Genomic DNA, 10696 nt, shown 5'->3' on the forward strand with positions numbered 1-10696 from the left:
TTGTAAACAATTTTTGCCTTGAGAGAGTATGCGGGCAGAGGGAAAGTGAACTTTTTCTGTACTTTCCAAGGCTGCCTCACATGGAAAAAGGGGGGAGAGGGGGCTCTCATTAAAATCCAGTTGAGTCTGCCATTTTTCCTTTTACCTTTTCAATCTTTTTATAGTTTCAAATCATTAACTATCAGCGTGAAGCTCAAAGGTAGCGCTAGCCATCTATGAAACAGTGACACATTTGACAATAATGCTTTTGAAGAGCTTGTCACATCCTCTTCCCAAATCAGTCTCATTAATGCTCAGACTGTCTCTCTTTTCTCCCTACTTCTTTTCTCCTGATTTCTCTCTAATTAGCTTGTGGTTTTTTTATGCTCTCTCGTTCCACAGTTTGAGCTTAAAAAAAAAAAAAAAACAAAAAGAAAGAAGAAAGAAAAAAAAGGAAGGAGGTGGATGTTATTTCCATGAACCCCAAGGCCAAGTTAATCAGGAGAATTAATGACTCTATTATCCATTAGACTTGGGGCTATGGTGCTTATATGGCAGCACCCAGTGTTCTCCATCTCATGCTTCTTCACTTTGCTCTCACAAATGTAAACTTTTGCTCTCTCCTGAAAGCACACTCCCTGATCCAGTGAGCTCACCATGCTTCCCTTCAGCTGGTGGCTGCCATGACCCAAGAGAGCAGCCTGGGCACTTCAACAAGGAAGGCAGCAAAACTTACCATCTGAAACAAAGGTGATGGTGCTGTTTTTCCTTCTCTTTCTTGCATCTATCTCCCAGGAGATAGGAGTAATCAAAGGAAAAGAGCTTTTGAACCTAGACATGAGCTCCTGATGCCCTGGACAGGCAGTAGGTTTCCCAAAACCATTTGCAGGTTTTACTTTGAGAATCCTCTCTGAAGCCCCTTCAGAGCATGGCATCTCTGAACTTTTCTGGCTTGAGCTGCCCTCCCCTTCCGTGTTGCAGGGCATCTGTTCTTTCTATCCTCAGTATGGGCAGCATTTCAGTCTGCTCTTTCCTTGCACCAGCCAGTGTGGCGCTGCTCTGTAGGTGAGTCCAGGTCCCAAACCAGGTCTGCTCTCAGTCTGCCTTTCCTCACTTCTGGGACAAAGTAATGATCAGGCCCTGAGCTGATGGAGGGTTACTCTTTTTGTGTCACTGAATTTTGCCTGTAAACTTTTCTTTTCTGATTCCAACTGCTTGATTCATAGTTTTAACAAAACTGCATTGCTACACAGGCAAAATGCCGACAGCCCCACTCCCTTGACCCTAGCTACCTCTGTTCCGGAAATAGCATACTTTTGGGATTAAATAAAGTATATGATAAGGAAGGACTTTGCCTGGCTTGAAGAATAAGGGGGGTTTAAATTTGCTTTCTGCGAGGATAGCTTTATTTTCACACTTGTAACAAAAAAAAGAGGCATGATCCCTAGGAATGATTTGCGCACCTGCTCTAGTCTGCAGCCACGCAGCCTTAAAAATCAGTGGCAGCTCTGCCTTGATCTCACTAGGAGCAAACTGACTACTGGCAAGTGCCTCCCATTGAAGCAGCGCAGCAGGGCATCATCCACAGGGCTCAAACCTCCCAGAAAGCATAGTAGCCATCCTGAAAATGTCTGTGTGCTTCTGGAAACGCCACAATCTTTTTAGCCTGAGTGATCCCTGTGCTTTAAAGGAAACAGAAAATGGAGCTTTCCCTCACGCCCTTTGCACACTGAAGTGGTTTTGATGATAAAAACACAGCCTCTGCACTGGGGTCAGGAGCTATCTCCACGGAAAGGTTCAGGATACCAAGACCAAGCTGTATGAAGTATTAGCTGCTTGCACAGCAACTAATAGAGACATTTTTGACTATCAGAAATAAAAGGCGAAAGACAAGTACTACATGCCAGTGCACCCCAGAGAACCCAGGAAAAATAAGTACCTTTTTGTATATGCACCCATGTTAACTCCCTACAGTTTTTAACTCTCATACACGCAGGTCTTCCTACAGCAGAGATGCGAACCAGGGTGAGCCAAGACTGCCTCTCCTTCTTTGCAGCACTGGATTAAAGCGGACAAAAATAGGAAGTCTCATCAAGGTGGTTGTGTGAGGCTTCATGCTTTTTCAGGGAGCAAAAAGCCTGGGAGCACGACCTCTTCCAGCTCTTCTGCCTGACATGGACTAGTTCTGTCTCTTACCGAGTTCTTTGCTCTAACTTCATTATGGTGATCACCTCCCTTCCTGGGTACTCAGCAGTGCTGATTTCAGAATCACCCCTGCACCACATCCTCTTCCCTGTAGGTATGAAGGTTTCTGCTGCACTGTGCAGCTCTTCATGCTAAAGAAAATGCTTGCACAAGCACCAAGTGCCACAATGAGCTCCAGCTTGCCAGCTCCTTTCTATCAGCCAAACTGAGTGGTCTGTAGGACTAAAACTTTGAATTGCAGCTGTGGCAATGGGAATTAACTGATTTGGGTGCAATTCTGATTTGTACATGCAAGCAAAATCACCTCAAGTGCTTCGAGCTTGGTCACTCACTGATGCAAGTCCTTTCCTCCTTCTCTCATAAACTGGGACTTTGCACATGAGGCCATACCAAGTTCTGCAATGACAAGTTGAAAACATGGTTGCAAATATACACAAGATGCCTCACATTATAATAATTACAATAAACATTATAAAGCCTCAGTATCACCCACTCAGCCACTCTCCTGTAATGCACTGCTGCAGAATAATGGCAAGCACGAGTACAAGCAAGCAAGCACCCTCTCCCCGTCCCATTACCTGTAGCTTTCCCCTTCTTTGGGGAGCCATTTCATAGCCTTCCAAGATAATTCTTTGTCCTTCTTCAAAATGTGACCCTGCTTGTCAGCCATCACAGCTTTTTTGTGGCTGCAGCCCTGCCATGTGAGGCTCTGGGTATGACCTGAGGAAGGATGGCAGTGCAGCTGGACCAGGAGTCTGCAGGTAAACAGCTGTTCAAGAAATAAGCTATGGAGAACATCAGCTTTACACAAGCTTTAACTGTCTGGTTTGAACATGGGACTTATCAAACCCTGTGAAAATAGCTTGGATATGGGTGAAATAAATGATAGAAAACTGAGTTCTTCCCCTCCTTTCCTGAATATTTGCTGCATCTCCTTAAAGTCACACAGGTTCTTCCTGAAGGGCCCAATCCTCTCAAGCAAATGGCAGATGAACCTAAAGCAGACATGAAATCACAGACCTGGGCTGTTTGTCACTTGACATTGCCAGCAGGTGTGCCTCAGCAGCACTGCTGTCCTCATTACAATAGTTTGCCCAAGCCAGTTGTGGCAGCTACAGTAGTAAAACATACTTGCTGCCATATGTGTGCTCTGGGTGCCTCTTGGACTGCAAGCTCATCAGAGTCACTGCAGTCCTGGTGTCATCTTCCAAGGCTCAGTCCCATTTCGTTCATAGTCAGCATGAAAACCATGACTGCTTTGCAGGCTGCATGGGCACACAAGCATGAGAACAGCTCTGGTGCTGGCATGAACTGCAGGAGAGCGTTCTAGCATGGTGCACAGAGGGGGATCCCTGAACCAAGGGAACCTTAGGGGAGGATGAGAGAGTTACCAGGAGCCTGCAGTTCACACAATAGCAGCTAACAGGACCTGGGCAGGGCCAAGCCCCCCCCCCATAAAAGAACCACTTAGACATGTACAAGCAGAATTTGATCTGCTTGTGGGTTGCAAGATTCTACAGAGGGATATGGGAAGGATCAATGGGCAGAGGCCAATTGTATGCAGTTCAGCAAGGCAAAGTGTGGCACCCTGCACTTGGATCACATAAACCCCACACAAAGCTCCAGGCTTAGGGAAGAGAGACTGAAAAGTTGCCCAATGGAAAAGGACCTGGGGGTGCTGATTGACAGAGCTGAACATGAGCCAGCTTGTGCCCAGGGAGCCAAGAAGGCCAAGAGCATCCTGGCCTGTATCAGCAATAGTGTGGTCAGCAGGAGTAAGGAAGAGATCGTCTCCCTGTGCTTGGCAGTGGTGAAGCTGCACCTTGAATCCCGTGTTCAGTTCTGGGCCCCTCACTACAAGAGAGACATTGAGGTGCTGGAGAGGGTCCAGAGAAGGGAAACAAAGCTGATGAGGGGCCTGGAGCACAAGAATGATGAGGAATGTCTGAGGGAACTGGGATTGTTTAGTCTGGAGGAAAGGAGGCTCAGGAAAGACCTTATTGCTCTCCACAGCTACCTGAAAGGAGGCTATAGTGAGGTGGGGGTTGGTCTCCCAAGTTTAGGTTTAGATTAGATATTAGGGGGAGGTTTAGATTGGATATTAGGACAAAATTCTTCACAGAAAGAGTTGTCAAGCATTGGAGCAAGCTGCCCAGGGAAGTGGTTCAGTCACCATCCCTAGAGGTATTTGAAAGATGCATAGATATAGCACTGAGGGACACGGTTTAGTGCTGGACTTGGCAGTGCTGGGTTAACAGTTTGGCTCGATGACCTCAAAGTTCTATTCCAACCTAAACAATTCCATGATTCTATGAAGAATTTTCTTACGTTAACTTCATAACAAAGCAAAAATTTTGGTCTCAAATTTCGCTGCAAAACAGGGAGTAAAGTACCCTGGTGGTCACTGGGGGAGAATAATAATCAGTGAAAATATTAGAATAAAATCCATGAGTAAAAACCAAGAAGCAGCATAGCCAATAACCAGCATTAGCATTTCTCCCACATGGAGACATTATTTCACCACCATATTTCTCACACACTGTTGTTTCAGGTTCACTGGAGCGATGTGACTGCGCAATCGCTCCCCTCACCCAAAACTAAATTGACCTGAGAGAACATCTTTGATTTTATTGCCTTGCTTTCAATGCCTGTTCAGGATCCAGTGCTTCTTTAGATATAGCTTTAATATGCACTTTTCTAAAGTGCTTTTAACAGTAAATATAGCAGACCAGGGATAAATTTGGCCCAATGCATTTAACCACATGAAATAAATCCAAGGCACAGAGGACATCCTTGAGTTTCAACTCATCTGCCCCCCAAAATCCATAATAATAATATTTTTATTTTAGCACTCATACCTGAAGGCCTCTAGGTACTTTAAAAAAACGTGTAGAGTAGTAAAAGCAATTTAGTCCCCAATACTTTCATATTTTAGTTCATGGTATATTATTATTCCTCTGCACACATATTGCTTCAGTCATCTACATTTTTATACCCTTTCTTTTTACTGTACAACTGAGTTCTTAACTATATTTATGGACTGATGTATTTTCCCTGTACACCTATGCACCTTATTATTTATTCATAATCTCCCATTTCTCTTTAAGTTATTGTTCACAATATATTTTTAAAATAATAATAAAGCTTAAACTCCAGATTTTGACTTTTTAAAATAAAGAAGAGACTGCACAGGACTAAGCAATGTTTGTTTTACACAACAGGAGTGAAGATGGGATTTGGCTCAAGAATACATTACTCCAGGTAGGAGGGAAACCATTAAGATTCACACCACATCCTGCCTCTCTTGTGCACGTATAACGAGCAGGCACAGGTACAGTTGTGAAGAGAATGTATTTTGCTAGCACAGACATCTCATTAACCATTAAAATTCCTCATAGCAGCAGGTTAGCCAAGGCCTTACCAGCACACTGCGCCATTTCCCAAAGCACCTTTCTGTAAGCAAGGATGCTCTTGGCAAGTCCTTCCCAGGACCACTGCCCCCTCCGACAGCACCAGCACGAGTAGGTCTGCATGCAGCCATTCAGGAGCCTTGTGGCAGTAATTATCTGCTTTGTAATCGACTGTGGTGGATGTTTATAAAAACACTGCACTCTGAGCCTGGTGTTTTTCCATGTCTTTTTGCCTTGAAGGTCTTTCCCAGAGAGGAATACTGTGTACGGTTAATCTGAATTAACTGTTAAAACGGATTAGTTAAAAATGCATTAAATCTCTACATACATATTCTCCTTCAGAATTAACTTGGCCTTTATGAGACTTATCTTTCTTTACCTTAATTCTGAACAAGGACATCTACACAGGGACTTGATGCAATTTAATCAATCCACTTAAAATTCAGATCACTTAGCTAGCTTGTATTTTTTTCCTTTCACATGCCTGTAGACTAACTTATGACTCAACATATCTGAGGAAAAGCTGACAGAGAGCAGGAATCTGTAGAGAGTTGTACCTGTTTTCCTGAGACATAGTGAGTACTTCCTATTTTCACATATGTATATGCACTCACAGAGCCCAGCAAAGCATCCACATGCCCTTGCAATTTTGAAAGAAACTTGGGTCTGAAAACAGCCAGGATCCCTTCCATCATAACCATATGAAGGTGCCGAGAGATGGCCCTTAGGAAGTCCATGCGGCTCTAGCAGGGTCAACAAGAACCTCCTCCATGCAAAACTGAGGCATCCAGATGAGAGGAGACAGCTCTACCATTTTTTGTAAATTCCCACCTAAGGACTAAGTCACAGGGAGACACAGACACTATTTCTTATCATAACTTCTATTTGGTGAGCTGTCTCCTCACCTGACCAAGAGGTCATGCCACAGGGTTTTTGCTATCTACCACCTATTCCAGCAAACCAAAACCAGGTCTCTTCCTGGAGTTAGAGGAGACCAGTTAGTCCCAATTGACTGTGTGTTTTTGGCAATGGTGAAATGAGCATCATTTAAGCTGCTTAAGTGGAACTTCGACATTTTTCCGACTTTTCCAGAAATGAGGAGAATTGAGCTGTGAATGTAAAACCTTGCTCTCTGTGTTACAGCTTTCTCTTTCCCTATATATTCATATATCTAAGCCTTCTTCCTCTCTATTAGGATGTTTCTCTTCAGAAGTCACATATTTCACTGTTCATCTCCTAAGGGCAGCCAGAATATCACATGAAAGGGAGTTGTCATTTCTCCGCTATTCCTTTGGGGTTCATATCGTAATTCAGAAAGGCCCAGACAAGCTGGTAACTTACAGGATTTTTGCAGGTTTTTCCTGCATGCTCTCTTTTCTAAAGAGATTCGAAATAAAACTCACAATACCAGCAGACTTGGTATGTATGAGAAAGATATTTTTTGTTGCTGGGTTTGAGATGGAGGAAGAGAGGCCAGTGAGAATTGGGAAGATGCTGCATTTTAGAATGAGTAAAGTGTAGGCTGTGACACTGCCCTCTCACAACACAGCCACATGCTCTTAGACTGCTTGAGGAGAGAAAAGATAGCATTTGTCACATCACACGTCCAGTCACTGCCATCTAAAAAATACCGGCTTACCATGAGCACCTGGACAAGTCTCACCAGAACTCTCTGCTGAAGGTAAATAACATTCATAAGCAGATGGGCTCATTCTGGATTTGATACCACTCCTAAGCCACTGGATCGATGTCTTTCCCTCCTCCAGCTCCCCATACAGAGTCAGACACCAATTCCTTAGTGTATTTACAGCACTGCTCTGTCCCTCTGCCTGCACTTGTCCTTGTCCTTTTGGTTGCACCGTCTTGTTATCATCAAACTCTGTACCCTAGAGAGAATCTCCCATGGATAATCTCTTCCTTATGTACATATCAGTTAAAATAAATTTCTGTTGCTATATTTTCATGTTTGCCTTCTTTCTTTTCAAATAATCAAAGCATTTTTCCAGGTCTTTATCACTCCCCTCCTCCAGGACTACAGATTCAGATTCACCTTTGCAAAGGGTATCCATCCTTTCTGGTGTCTTCACTTCCTCTTCCTTCTAAGCACTCGTTAATGCCAGTCTCCAGCTAAACATGCCTCATACCTTCACCCAGGCATTCCAGCCTCTTGCTTCATCTCCCACCAAATATTTCCTCCATGTTTTCACTTGCACCAGCTTTGCTGCCTGCAGTTAAGCTTCTTGTGATGATACCTTAACATGCTCACTAGGACAGACCATTAGATGAACAACCTCCCTACACCTGTCCAACAGGTTTATCCACAGTCCTTCTCATTCTGCTCCTCTACACAGGGAGGTCCCATATAACCAGCCCCTCAGTGATGGCTGGGCAGCCAGCATCCAGCTGCCACGCTATTTACAGTATTTTCACTGTAATTGTTTTCACAGCTTAAAATTACTTTGCTATTCTTCACCCTCCTCCCCTTCTCTTAGGCTACGTAACTTCTTATATACATCACCAAGCCAGCAATCAAGTCAGCATCACTACTCCTGAGTCCCTGTTGCTCCTACTGAAATGCAGACCTTAAATGATAGCATCCTGGGACATGGGAAATACCCTTGATGTTAAGATAAGTGTTGCCTTGTCTCACACATGCACACAAACATTAGGTGGCCACAACAGAGTAAGTGAGAGTCACTATTAAATATCTGGTTAGCGAATGTCCTTTTGCTTACATCTTGTTGCAGTAAGAATATCTGTCTTTCTCTTAGTGTTTTGCTGCTTGAAGGGTTATTTTAATTAAAACGTAAAATGTCAAACATTAGTAAGAAGGAGGATAACCCTGTGGGGAGTGAGGATGAATCAAATTTATTAGTCACTGAGCAGCAGGCTGGTAGCCCTTCTCTTGGAGAAATTTTAAAAGGCAGTTAATGCAAAATACAGAATCAGTCTTATCTCCCCCTATTCTAATAAGCCTTCTGAAAAACAGTATTACAAGTTTCCAACAATTTTGGAAATTAAAGACAAATCTGCTACAGAGATTAAAGCAATGTCATTTTTGTGTGCAGTACACACAAAAAGTAAGTCTCATTCATGGACTGTAGAGAAAAATGTCTCTGTTAGTGTTATTTATCCCTGTTATCAAGAGATGCCTGTGTTAGCACCATACATGGTGTGTCACAGGACTGTAAGAGCCACTGGCATTTGGTAGCAAGCATAAAAACCAACCCTTGGAACTACTATTTAGGGAATTGTTTCCAAGAACAGAATTTGCCCGTCCACACTGCTCAGGAGCAAGGATGACTCAAGACCCCTCAGACAGGAGTGGAGAAGGTTAGGATTTTAGCACATGCAAGCTCTAGCTCTCCACCTACTAACATGATATTCTCTGCAGTTCTGCTTTATCCTGTGTCTGAATCCACTGGACTGTTCTATCTGTCTTCCTAATCATCCAGAGATAAATACCACCTTGGTTATTTTGTAATGTTTATTTCATAAATAATTTCTGGTGTATTTTTTACTTTGTTAGCATCAAGCTAACAAACGATCACTTTTTGTTTTACTTTTCAAGGTTCAAATTTAAGATGCAAAGGTAGAGCCTTGTGACTTGTTCCCCACAGAGATTACTCAGACACTTATGAGGACATGGAGAGCTTTTTACCCTATACACATACTAAATGCACGTAGTGACACAGAGATAACCATCACCTGCAAAGGAGGGCCTGTGAGTGGTGGTCTTCAGCTAGATCTTCAGCTCCTCTACAAATAAATGGATGGTGGCATTTGCTCTGAACAACTCTACTCATGGCAGCAGCCAAGGATTTTAGTTGATAATGATGTCCTTTGGGTTATTTACAGCCCATGAACACTGTTTAGTCATAAAGCAGGGTACAAGCACTCCTCCTTGGTCATTCATGGTCCACACACTTGGCCTGCTAGGGCTAAGGTGCCTTGGGCAAAGTGGGTAAGTCCCTTCCTTGAGAGGGCATCAGCTGCTACAGGATAAATCAAAGCAGCCATCTCAACAAACACCTTATATAGGGGATAATTTTCACACCATCTCTTCATAATGATTTTTTTTTTTTAACTTATGATGCGGTGTAAGTTCTGGTAAAGAATTTGAACAACTTTTAGTTAAGAGTCCTTAAAATTAAATTGTTTCATTCAACTTGAAATATAATTCTGTATGGCAGAAAAGACAGGCAGCATTTGGGAGGTGGGGAGGGAGATAAAAAGAATAGAGCAACAATATAGAGCTTACAAATTAAAACCAAGTGGAGCTGTCAATAAGATCTTGCTCACCATATTGTCACAGAATTTTCCTTCTGTGTCACGTTGGTCATTACTGTAACACTACATGAGAAATCACTCCATCTGTTAAAAAAGAAAAGAAAAGCAGCTGCTATCTTCCTGCAAAATGGAATTAACAAACACCCAGTAACTGTATTCCTTTTAACTTTTGTAGTCACAATTTCAGTTGTGCCATGCAAGCCACCAAGCAGTTCTAATAAGGCCCGTAAAAAACTCATTAACCAACAAAAGGATGCTACCTATGGAAACTGCAATGACTGTGACAGTTTTAGCTCCTGCACTGATGGTTTGGAGGTCTTTGGGTTCTCCTGTGGCAGGGGAGACGTTAACATATTGGGGAGAGGAGCACTAATCCAATCATTGCAGTAGAATAGGAGAAATCTTAACAGAGATTCGAGATTATTTTGCTGACTTAACTTGGCAGTTGAACCAGGTGAGTATCATTACATCCAGCCACAGAAAATACAAGCATCTGAATGCATGAAGTAGAGGAGCCTGGAGCAAGAACAGCAGGCTGCCAGAGGAGGCACTCAAGCTCGGGAGGAAGCCTGGGCTAGGATTTTATGATTTGCCATTAACACTGAACACCTGGGAACAGGCTGTATGTACCAAGAAAAGGACTGGGTGGGATCACGCCTATGTGCCACACTTTTCTGTATCTAAATTAGGCTGGAGGGCAGCTTGCAGCCCTTGCAATTCAGGGAATATTGAGCCAAGCTCAGGGAGAGCCCAGATCAAACACCTAATGGAGACCAAATCCTGAAACAGTTGTATTTCTCCTAAGAAGGGCA

The 10696-nt window shown here is 43.2% G+C and overlaps 1 long non-coding RNA gene across 1 annotated transcript; it reads right to left on the reverse strand.

Annotated features, from left to right (window-relative positions):
• Nucleotides 1-2485: 2485 nt before the first annotated feature.
• Nucleotides 2486-10428, reverse strand: LOC133208389 (uncharacterized). Its single transcript, XR_009724352.1, has 3 exons — nucleotides 10318-10428; nucleotides 9897-9968; nucleotides 2486-2580 (listed from the first exon to the last, which is right to left on the reverse strand). It is a non-coding gene; the product is annotated as an uncharacterized LOC133208389 (long non-coding RNA).
• Between the last annotated feature and the right edge of the window lie 268 nt (nucleotides 10429-10696).

The sequence above is a fragment of the Neopsephotus bourkii genome, unplaced genomic scaffold, assembly GCF_033783945.1.
Source record: "Neopsephotus bourkii isolate Nb327-2 ecotype Australia unplaced genomic scaffold, CSIRO-AGI_Nbou_v1 NB_272, whole genome shotgun sequence".
NCBI classification, from domain to species: domain Eukaryota; kingdom Metazoa; phylum Chordata; class Aves; order Psittaciformes; family Psittacidae; genus Neopsephotus; species Neopsephotus bourkii.